This window comes from Haliotis rubra, unplaced genomic scaffold (genome assembly GCF_003918875.1).
Source record: "Haliotis rubra isolate DU_JTF1 unplaced genomic scaffold, ASM391887v1 Scf438, whole genome shotgun sequence".
Classification (NCBI taxonomy): domain Eukaryota; kingdom Metazoa; phylum Mollusca; class Gastropoda; order Lepetellida; family Haliotidae; genus Haliotis; species Haliotis rubra.
Window position 1 is genome coordinate 701,747 of NW_025767122.1, and position 12,479 is coordinate 714,225.

General features: G+C 39.4%; 1 protein-coding gene across 1 annotated transcript in view; it reads right to left on the minus strand.

The window, feature by feature from the left end:
* Window positions 1-4,984, minus strand: part of LOC124289265 — a 49,466-nt gene extending 44,482 nt beyond the window's left edge. The window contains exon 1 of the mRNA XM_046725871.1: window positions 4,720-4,984. The gene's annotated coding sequence lies outside the window, so the exon portion shown is untranslated. The remainder of the gene's footprint in view (window positions 1-4,719) is intronic.
* Between the last annotated feature and the right edge of the window lie 7,495 nt (window positions 4,985-12,479).

Below are 12,479 nucleotides of genomic sequence, written 5' to 3' on the forward strand. Positions count from 1 at the left end.
GAAATATACATATGTCAAATATATGATGTCATGTGAAATATACATACGTCAAATATATGATGCCATGTGAATTAAACATACGTCAAATATATGATGCCATGTGAAATATACATATGTCAAATATATGATGCCATGTGAAATATACATACGTCAAATATATGCTGCCATGTGAATTATATACATACGTCAAATATATGATGCCATGTGAAATATACATACGTCAAATATATGCTGCCATGTGAAATATACATATGTCAAATATATGCCATGTGAAATATACATACGTCAAATATATGCTGCCATGTGAAACATACATACGTCAAATATATGATGCCATGTGAATTATACATACGTCAAATATATGCTGCCATGTGAATTATCCATACATCAAATATATGCTGTCATGTGAAATATACATACGTCAAACATATGCTGCCATGTGAAACATACATACGTCAAATATATGCCATGTGAATTATACACACGTCAAATATATGATGCCATGTGAATTATACATACGTCAAATATATGCTGTCATGTGAAATATACATATGTCAAATATATGATGCCATGTGAAACATACATACGTCAAATATATGCTGCCATGTGAATTATATATACGTCAAATATATGATGCCATGTGAATTATATATACGTCAAATATATGCTGCCATGTGAAACATACATATGTCAAATATATTCTACCATGTGAAATATACATATGTAAAATATATGCTGTCATGTGAAATATACATACGTCAAATATATGCTGTCATGTGAAATATACATATGTCAAATATATGCTGCCATGTGAATTATACATACGTCAAATATATGCTGTCATGTGAAATATACATACGTCAAACATATGCTGCCATGTGAAACATACATACGTCAAATATATGCCATGTGAATTATACACACGTCAAATATATGATGCCATGTGAATTATACATACGTCAAATATATGATGCCATGTGAAATATACATATGTCAAATATATGATGCCATGTGAATTATATATACATGTACGTCAAATACATGATGCCATGTGAAACATACATATGTCAAATATATTCTACCATGTGAAATATACATACGTCAAATATATGCTGTCATGTGAAATATACATATGTCAAATATATGCTGCCATGTGAATTATATATACGTCAAATATATGCTGCCATGTGAAACATACAAATGTCAAATATATTCTACCCTGTGAAATATACATATGTCAACTATATTCTACCATGTGAAATATACATATGTCATATATATGATGCCATGTGAAATATACATATCTCAAATATATGCTGCCATGTGAATTATACATACGTCAAATATATGATGACATGTGAATTATATATACGTCAAATATATGATGCCATGTGAAACATACATACGTCAAATATATTCTACCATGTGAACTATACATATGTCAAATATATGATGCCATGTGAAATATACATACGTCAAATATATGCTGTCATGTGAAATATACATATGTCAAATATATGATGCCATGTGAATTATACATACGTCAAATATATTCTACCATGTGAACTATACATATGTCAAATATATGCTGCCATGTGAATTATACACACGTCAAATATATGCTGTCATGTGAAATATACATATGTCACATATATGCTGCCATGTGAAACATACGTATGTCAACTATAGTCTACCATGTGAAATATACATACGTCAAATATATGCTGCCATGTGAATTATACATACGTCAAATATATGATGCCATGTGAATTATACATACGTCAAATATATGATGTCATGTGAATTATACACACGTAAATATATGCTTTCATGTGAAATATACACATTTTAAATATACTCTACCATGTGAAATATACATATGTCAAATATACTCTACCATGTGAATTATACATATGTCAAAAGTAATGTAATGACTGTGCGATGAACACTTGCATATGTCACTATGTGAAATATAAGTGACAATATGAAATATGCATGTATGCCAATATACGTGCGATGCCTGGCACTGGGTGAAATATACAAATGGTAATGGTAAATATATGCCAATATACATGCGATGCCGGGCACTGGGTGAGATATATACATGGTAATGGTAAATATATGCCAATCTACGTGTGAAATGAAAAGAACTATTTGAAATGTATTCTAATAGGTTTCATATAACGGAGACACAAAAATCTATTGCCCGTCAACCATGTGTTGTGTGCACATTGATCCAACCCTACATACGAGGCGTATACTTGAAGACACATAACCGTCAATAAGTTGTGTATATAGATTAAGCATTCGGAAGATATATTGGCAGATTAGATATAGATTTAGCATACGTGTTATGACACATATGTTGCCATAATAGTATACACTTGTTCACAAAAGCCAGCCTATGGGAATCTCACGACCTGGGTGACAGTTTCGCTTCATTTAACACATCGGTAACGGTTCACTGAATACATAGTATAAACACTGTTATTAGAGGCCAAACACTCAGTTGTCAGTATCTAAACATACCCTTTGAGACACAACAACTTCCCGCTCTCTGAAGCTAAAACCTTGGGAACTAGGAAACGTTCAATCGGGAGCACAAGCAGATATAGACACCACTTTGTTTGGTATAACAGAACACTTTCAATATGAAGTTGCCTTAAAAAATACTGACCTTGACAGACATATATATTTTTCGATTGTTCAGTGTGTGTCATGGTACAGATACGTTATTATCAGGAATCTTTTACATTTCCACTTTCTAATCTGTAAGTTTTGGCGATATGTTGTATAAACTGACACCTCGCTATTCTGGACATCAAGTAATATATCTCAATCTCTCTCCCTTTCTGAGTCTCTCTGTCTCTCGTTTTGTGGACATCAGTTTATGTTCTCACCTACTCTCTTTCTCTCTCTCTCTCTCTCTCTCTCTCTCTCTCTCTCTCTCTCTCTCGCTATTCTGGACATCAATTAATCTTTCTCTCTTTCCCTCTTTCTTTCTCTCTCTCTCTCTCTCTCTCTCTCTCTCTCTCGTTAATAAATAAACAGGAGAGAGAGAGAGAGAGAAAAAACAAATAAATATCGACTATCTGACATTTGTTTATGTGAAGGTCTCATCTTAAAAGACGTATGAATGTCCCTTCCTAAGAGAGAAAGGCCACTATTTCCAACACTCCTTTGCACATTTAGTTTGACAAAGCTGTCTATTGCCCTCTCACTGTCTCTCTGTCTCTCTGCCTCCCTCTCTCCCCAGTTTATTTATGTCCATTCACTACAAAGCCTAAGAGGACAGTCCATGTTGGTTCTTTTCACGGCATGCTCCGGTCACCAAGGTCAAATGTCATATGGACTGAAAACATAATGAACTCCCTTAATAAGACACGCACGGCTTCGTCCTTAAAATCAATAGACCAGATGGTCGATTTCAAATTAGTTTCATTTAATGCGTCAATAAAAGATTGATTTATGGCTTCAATATTGCACGACACAGGCTGAACAATATTGGACAGTTGCGTTCAGGATACACTCTCGTGTGTGTGTGCATCAATCCCAACATAAGTACATGTGTAAATGTGTCTAGTAAGGTTTATGTAACATGTTTCACACCGATTTGGAAGAATAATCAGAGAAGCTCGTCGTGTCAGTGAGCTCATCTTTCATCCCTTCTGTCTTCTGACAAAAATGCTACATGCACAAAGATAGACATTGCACTCTATAGTATATTAAAAACATGACCTCATCTGTGACCTCATCTATGACCTCATCTGTGACTTCAGGTGTGACTTTCTGTCCCCTTAAGACAATAATACTACCAGCACAAGGCTTGACATTTTATCTTGCGAAAAGGTTAACATATGTTCCAATGTCCAGGTACATTAGTCCAGCGTTCTGGAAAGTTCCAGGAACTTGTGCATCATCAACTTCATCACATGACTGACTAGGCATCCCCACACAGCTGACTGTCCATTTGTCTGTTTCACACCATTCTGGATTGGACGAGTGTACAGACGTTGTATCGAAAGGAAGCTTAATGAAGGTAACGTTGTACGATTGGACAATTCAGATGTTATATCGGATAGCTTCATGAGCTTATCGTTGTACGAATGTACAATTCAGACGTATCGAAAGGTAGCTAAATGAGGGTAACGTTGTACGAGTGTACAATCAGATGTTGTATCGGAAGGTAGAATAATGACAGTAACGTTGTACGATTAGACAAGTCAGATGTTGTATCGTAAGGTAGCTTAATGAAAGTGTCGTTGCACGAGTGTACAGTTTAGACGTTGTATTGCCAGGCAGCGTAATGGAGGTAACGTACAAATGTACAATTCAAGCCAGGCGTTCTATCATAAGGTAGGTTAATGAAGGTAACGTTGTACGAGTTACAGTTCAGATGTAATATCGCCAGGCAGATCAACGACTATAACGTGCTATCGTACTTCACATCAAGAGAAACTTCTAAAGAAAAATGATATTCATATCTTTGAATGCCGAATACCTAACGAATAACTCCAGTCCTGTCACTGCAGTGATAGTGAAAGAAGGTTCAGCAAGATTCTGAGTCAGACATTCACAAAAAACACGAAAGCCAGAACTCCTGATTAAGCCCCGCCATAGCTCAGACAGACCACTTTCATAACACAGCCATAACTATATACCGCGAGCACAACCACTGTCACGGACACTGAACACGTGTTAAACTACTTATCTCCTTACCTGTACAAAAAGAATATGGCCGTACACGAAGACACGAGTGTGGATCTTTCAGAATGGTCCCGATGCCGTTGTTATCAACATCCACATAAGATACAGCTGTGTAACCTCCAAGCGAGCTCTACAGTGTCCGACTCCGTCGCTGTCAGCACAAACAGCTCTTCCGTGAACAGGGAGATGGGAGAAGTTCACCCAGTCCGGTCACAGCTCGCTGCTTGTAGAGGCGGCCATTTTCAATACGCTCTCTATCCCAGCCAAAGCGTTATTGTTCCGTGTCTATGCGGTGAAAATCCTGGTCAGACTGCGCTGAAAACCTGTCCAAACGAGATGTTTTTTTTGTATTCCAGAATGTGGCCGAGTGACAAATTAATTAAACTGGAAACCCACAAACTATTTTTAACATTATTCGCAATGAATGAATGATGTGTAAGTTAATGTTGTATGGGGAAGGTTTCATGACGGAGGTTTTTACATCAGAGCAGTCAGCGACTCCTTGGGAACCTGCTTTACTAGTCTCCTAACTATTTTCATTCTGTAAACAAAGGTTTGATGTTTCGTCAAACCCACTATTGTGGTGTCGTTTGTAATATTTACTCTGAAAGCTGTCAGTCGAACCGTCAGGTTTACACCCACCCAACATGAGTTCAAAGTCTCATCGTTCAGAGTGAGTTGGGTTTAACGATATTGAAATACTGTCGTATCACTCGTACCAGTATGATTTTGTTACCTCTACATTCTGTCTATACATGTTACCCGCCTGTGTTACCTGTGTATGTTACATATCTATGCGTTATTTATCCATGTTACATATTTTACCTGTGCATGTAACTTGTGTGTTACCTCGTCTTGCTGCCTGTGCCTGTTCCCTGTGTGTGTTACCTGTTGTAGCTGATATTTACCCGAGATTTAGCTGTGCATGTAACCTCTGTGTGTGTGTGTGTGTGTGTGTGTGTGTGTGTGTGTGTGCGTTACCTGTTATCGCTGCCTATACATGTTACCCGAGAGTTAACTATTCATGTAACCTCTCTGTGTCTGTGTGTGCGTGTGTTTGTGTGTGTGTTACCAGTTATCGCTGCCTGTAGATGTAACCCGAGAGTTAACTGTGCATGTAACCTGTGTATGAAATATATGTGGGTTTCATGTACATTTAGTACCTCTATATGTAACGTCTATCCGATTCCTGCGCACATAATGTGTGTGTTACCTCGGCATTTATAAATTGGAAGAACATAACACCTGTTATGGGTAAGAACTACCGGGTAACGAGGAAGAATATGAATAAACCCGATGACGAGCAAGCTCTGAAACACCGCTAAGAACAATAAAAAGAATAATGTATTTATAACTTGTGTGTGTTAAAATCGTGATCGAGAGTGGCAGTGTGCAAACTGCAATGTTTTTCCTGTGCATCCAACACACTTGAGATGCACCTGTGCTTGTGTGCTATTACCTTCACATGTATGGCCGAGGTGTCCGTTTACTCCCATTGTGTATTTGTGTCCAGTCACTCCCAGCTGTAAGTGAGCATTGTACGATGGGGACAGATTAAGAGAGATACACTTTCATTTGAATTTCGCTTTCAAGTTCTAGAAAAGATAACATGCTTGTCATTGTGAATTATATAGAGGAAGGGGCGGGGGACGGTCCGGAGAACAAGGAAAGTCAAATTTTTTAAAGGAGGGTAACATAGTTGCATCCTGTGGCTCCTCCAGTAATATAAGAATAGTGGGTTTAAATCCGGGTTTGCCTCTATTATGGTTCGAGGTCTGTCAGCAGAAAATATACTCACTTAAGACCTGCATTGCCTTTCTTCTATAAGCAGACTCACTCACTCACTCACTCACTCACTCACTCACTCACTCACTCACTCACTCACTCACTCACTCATACTCACACTCACTCACTCACTCACTCACTCACTCACTACTCACTCACTCACTCACTCACTCACTCACTAACTAACTATCTATCTATCTATCTATCTATGAATGCCAGTAATGTATGTGTTAATATACATTGTGTCTCTGGCTATCATCTGCAATGTCTTATAATATTTGTCTACATGCATTTGCACTTGCCCGCACCTGTCTGCACCTGTCTGCACCTGTCTGCACCTGTCTATGCTGATGCAGTTGAGCTAAATCTGTTGACTACGTGTACACGTTCTGTTCAGGAAATCTACCATCCAGCTTGTATGTGTGTGTGAGCGCGCGTGCGTTTGTGTGTGTATGTGTTCAACTACGTGCGTGCGTGCAGGTGCGTGTGTGTGTCTGCCTGTATGCATGTATTTACTGTAAGTACTCTTACCACCATCCCGTCTCCAAGTGTCAGATCAGTGTAGCATGCACACATAACATTCACCGACAGAAGGTATACTTGTTTGCCATCCCCCTTCCCCGTCTTTCATCCCCCCTCTCTCAACATCATCCACATCATACCCATACAATGTACAGTTTGTGTACACTCTCACTGGCATCTGTACGACCATATCACAGCAAGTGCTGAGCAATACTTTCAGTACGAAACGTTTGTGAAGGCAGTCATCCTCAAAAAGACATTCACGGCGGATGATATGCTTGCTCTTGATGTACCCGTCAGGAATTCAATGAGATGCACAAGTTCAGCAAGGTTGATTATACACATCTTGACAATCAGCTCTTGAATTGACCATGACTCAGCCAGTGAATACGGTTTTACGCTGCTTTCAGCACTTTCCACCTATATCACACAGTGGCTTCATAAAGATTACTTGTATGTTAATAATCGAGTCTGGACCAGACAATCCAGTGATGAATATCCTCAGCATCGATCTACGCAGTTTGGATACGACAAGTGTCAACCAAGTCAGCGATCCTCATCGATCCATAACTCCCGATCCCGTTATGATTCTTGTGACATCATGGGTCGCTGAAGACCATTCAATTCATATAACATTAGTATTATGTTTTACAGATTAAAGATGAAAATGCAGCAGAGAGGGTTCGGGTGATCCTGGCACAGTCAGGCTGGTAAGGCTCATCATCAGCTCAGGGCCCTCGCCCCCTCTACACGCAGCCCAGACAACGAATGGGACTTCTCCCAGGAAACACTGCCTAGTCGAACCCATCAAGAACTTTCCGGAGAATATGTAGACTCCCCAACACTGCAGCCTTCTGCATTACCCAGAGTGTCAGAAGGGCTGTGCTCCCGGTGGAGAACCCGGGCACTCTCCTGATCTGCGCCAAGAGATCAGGAGGTACCAAACCAAGGGCACCGAGAACAATGGGGAGCCTGACGACAGTGTACTTGGGATGCAAGCGAGACATTTCAAAGGCGAGGTCCGCATATTTATCATGCTTTTCCTGAAAAAGGGACAGAAAATTCAATGATATAAATAAATTCAATGGCTTTATCAAGAAGGACAAGATTAGCTGGAATTCTTCTGAAGCTGTATATGGGCCTATTCCACAGAAGATTGAAAGCATCATTTTCCATGACGCCCTGGACATGTTCAGGATGTACCATGGATGGACCTCGGAGTCAAAGCCCCAGGCATGGCGGAGACGGTAGTAAAAGCAACGAGCCATGCCATCATGTCGTTTAAGATATGCTGTTTGTGCCAAAGAAGGACATCCACTGACAAGGTGTTGGACAGTCTCTGTAAATTCATTACACAGTCGACATTTCATGTTAATATTTTCTTTAAGAATCACATTTAGGCGATTGCGAGTGGGAAGTGACTGGTCCTGAGCAGCAAAAAGAAAGCCCTCAGTTTCACATTTAAGATCAGCCGACTTCATCCAGGCGAAGGAGTCGGTGGGATTGCTATTCTGTTCCACACACTGCATGTACACACGATGCAATGGCTTCTCAGAAAGCTTCTCCACAAAAGACCGACTCATGGCAGACTTGGTGAAGGAATTCACCTGGTTTACTCCCATCGCTGTACCGTCCAGCAGTACATCGCCATCAACAAACTCAACCTGAAATTTCAGATTCTATTAAAAACCTTGGCACGCTCAAAATAGTTGTGGAATTCCTTGTTTTCATCATGAGTCTTCACATGCATCACCAGAGGATCATCCGATAAATAAATATGTGCAAAAGTACACAATAAAATTCTATCATGAAGAGCCTCCACATTAATCAAACCCCGACCTCCAGAATTGATTGGCATGTATAAACGATTGTGAGAGGAGCCAGGGTGGTGGGCTCTGTTATCAGACATGATCCTTCTGGTCAGACGGTCAAGACTCTGGATTTCTTGGTTTATCCAATCACCTACTCCAAAGGAATACTCCAACCCACTCTGGCTTCTCATCAACCTTCATACTCACATTCCTCACCACTGGCTTCTCACTAATTACCTCCCCACACCACCTTGGCTTCTGCCTAATTGATTTACATTCACTAATTCTCATGGTAATCCCACTCATCTCATTTTGTTATCCTCAGCTCATATCATGTCATTGTAGCTCATCATATAGCTTTCTTTGATGCATTGTTTCCCCACCAAGGTTATTGTTATCGCATTATCCTATCTTGTATATAAACTGGTGTACCCCATCATTCCCCCATATGCTTGAAAACGGTATAAGAACCTATACCGAAACGTCGCTATTGTTAAAATAAAGAAGTTGATCATCCATAAAGTTGTGTCATCTTTACATGGAGAGGTTGCGGTGATATGTTTTAGCTTCTTCCAAAATCATTTTTTGTGCAAGAAGTTGATCCTTGCACCCTCAACATCCTTTTCTCGCCCCCTTCTGCTCTCTGTAAATTATATCACTGGAAGAGCAGTAAGATGACTCGAGACTTGTTAAACACCCTGTGAAGATTTTATACTGAGTATTCAAACATGTGATAGGGTGGAAGTTTTTGGGATCAGTCAAGTCTCCTTTTTGGGGAAGGAGTATTGTGCGACCTTTGCAGAACCATGGAGGAACATCACCTGTGTCCACAAGAGAATTGAAACAGTGAAGTAATGGTGTTTGGACACAGGGGGAACAGTTTCCAGTACCGGTTTCGAATGCCATCAGGCCCTGGAGCTGTATTAGATTTAGACTTTTTGATGACACTTTTCAGGCAATCTGGTGAAATGTAACAGACAAACGACCTAGTTTCTTTCTCATGCATTGCATGGTCATAATCACGGACCCATGGTGCCTCCAGGTTACAGTCGCCGGGTACAGACCACAACTGTTTCCAGAACCTTTCATTGGCATCCATGGGAGGCCGTTTATGATGCTCACCATCACCGTTTGTTTTAAGTTGCCTGTAGATGTGTTTTTCATTATTTCTAAAAAGTTTATTTTGTTTGATGAATTTATTTTTATTTTCCCATTTTTTCTTTCTTTCAGTCCAAACCTCTATATTTGCCTTAAGGGAATCGACAATTTGGAGAAGTATATTTTCTTTCGTTGTTTTGTATTTCAGTTTTAATTTTCTCCAGTTTGCCTTTTGTCGTTTAGACATGGGATTCCCTGATGATCTTAACTTCAGGCAAAGCTCTATCCAGGAAATGTATTTTCTAGTTTCTGTTAATTTCATTTGAAACCAGTTTTTCTTTGGTGTATTGTTCTTAGTACTGGAGGTGTTTTCTTTGGAAACTGTGTGAAGTTCCTCCAAGGTTCGAGCGGCAGCATAGACACAACAATTAACTTCATGTAACGAACAGTCCGAAGAAAGTTCCATATAAATAATGTCATTAAATAAATTAATTTCATTTTTGGGAAAAGATTTAGTTGTTTGTTTAATTGGCCTCCGTTTTTCTAAAGGTAAATCAGATATTTCATCATAATTTTCGGAAAGATCTGCAACTGAGGAAGAGGAAGAGTGAGGATCCGAAATTTCGGGGCCAATTGACTCTATGCCGGACGAATTTCCACCAGGAAGAGGAGAGAGGTTATCGCGGACGTCCATCAGAAGTTTTGGGTCTGCTGCCACTTGAGAATTCTGCTCATGCAAAAGGTTCCTGACGGGCATCAGTTATGGGTTGAACTGGCTCACGGGGCAAAAGATTTTTAAGCCGCCGGAATTGATCTCGGAGATTTTGCTCCGTCAGGAAAGCATACATGGGCATGGCATTGTCCCAATGCAGCTTAAGCGACTTGCCGTTTATTCGCGGATTTGCAGGCCATCCTGTCGCTCTTGCACACTCTAGTAGTGTGGTTTTCATGTGGTTTGACCAAGATATTCTTGATCGGGTGCTGTGCCTTCCCCTGGGGCAAGTCCCATCTCAAGTGTGGTTGGTTTGACTACCGGAGGAAGGCTGATTATAGGCTATTTATATAGCGCACATATCCAGGTAACTAGTGCATGCTCAAGGCGCTGGTATTTTTTCCTTCGATCATTGGATGTCAATCTCAACGGCACATCGTATTATCAATCTCAACTCCCTGGGGAGTATACAACATCATTAAATCAAAAAGACAAATGCACTGTGGAAATAAATAAAGAGACTGCGAGTTTAACAAAATTTAACAACATTAAGGTGACAGGAATCTCATGTACGTTTTTGAACGGCTTCAAGACGTCTGAAGATGGTAGAATGAAGTCAGACACATTTTTTACGTCTTTTTCTCTAATGCTGGAAAAATAGGTTTTTTTCAACTTTTACGTATTAGGCCATTCGAAGAGATATTCAGGTATGTACAGAGTCCGCGACTGGAGAAAGGCATTGCACCTGAAAAGTTAGTGGAATTCGTTACCAATAGAAAGAACTACATAGGTTAAACAAGCGTTCCACTCTTGGGATATCATACCAGCGACGGCATCAATTGGTAAAATATAATTTATGCTTTGTGTTTAACACATTGAAGATTGGGTGATAAACGCTGTTAAGTTGATAAAGATATTTTTTCAAAAGTTGCATATTCTTTAAATATTTTATAGTAAACACCCTAGGGCTCTCAGTAATGTGACCTGAGCTATTTCTTCAACTTTTAAAGATAACCATGATGAAGAATGCAATGACGGGTTGTCATATATTTCACCCAATTCAAACTCTGATATTTTAACGAATGTTGTCAGAGGTAGCATTTCAGGCATGCCAGCGTAGTTATAGACAATATTTGTTAATTTGTAGTTTTGTGATTTGCCATTTCATACCAGAGTAGAATATACCATTTGTACCATGATTTTAGCATAGATGGGGTTCCCTTGCGAAATCATACAGTCTGGTGTCGCATTTCCAAGTTGCCAGTTTAAGAAATTTTAAATGATTTTTCGATTAGCTTTATGTTCTCAAATACTGTGAGAACTGTACAGTCATTAGGGTCAGAGCAATCAAAGTCACTGTGTCAAATGATATTAAACAATCCAAATGTGAATTGATATTGCATGCTCTCGAGAACATAGCTTTTGTTGCATTATCAGTTAAGACTTTGCCTGCGTCTACAAATCTTCGGTTTCTGTGCAACCTTTTTCCAAGGTGAATTATCATTTTTTATAGTTTGATATTTCAGGTTGCTGTTTTAGACCCGCGTCCAAAAACTATTACTTTGGTTTTACAGCAAATTATGGTTCAATTTCAATCGTGAACAATATCAATGAAAATTGTCAAGTGACCTTTGACGGTCTGCAGAGTCTTCACTGAATATGACAGCATCACCTGAATATGACAGCATCACCTGAATATGACAGCATCACCTGAATATGACAGCATCACCTGCATATAACAAATTGCAGTCAAAGTATTAAATCACTTTCGCTATACTTTTACGTCCTCTTTCAGTAGAAAAGGATCAATATCATGTATTAATTGAAAACCGAAGTGGTGAGAG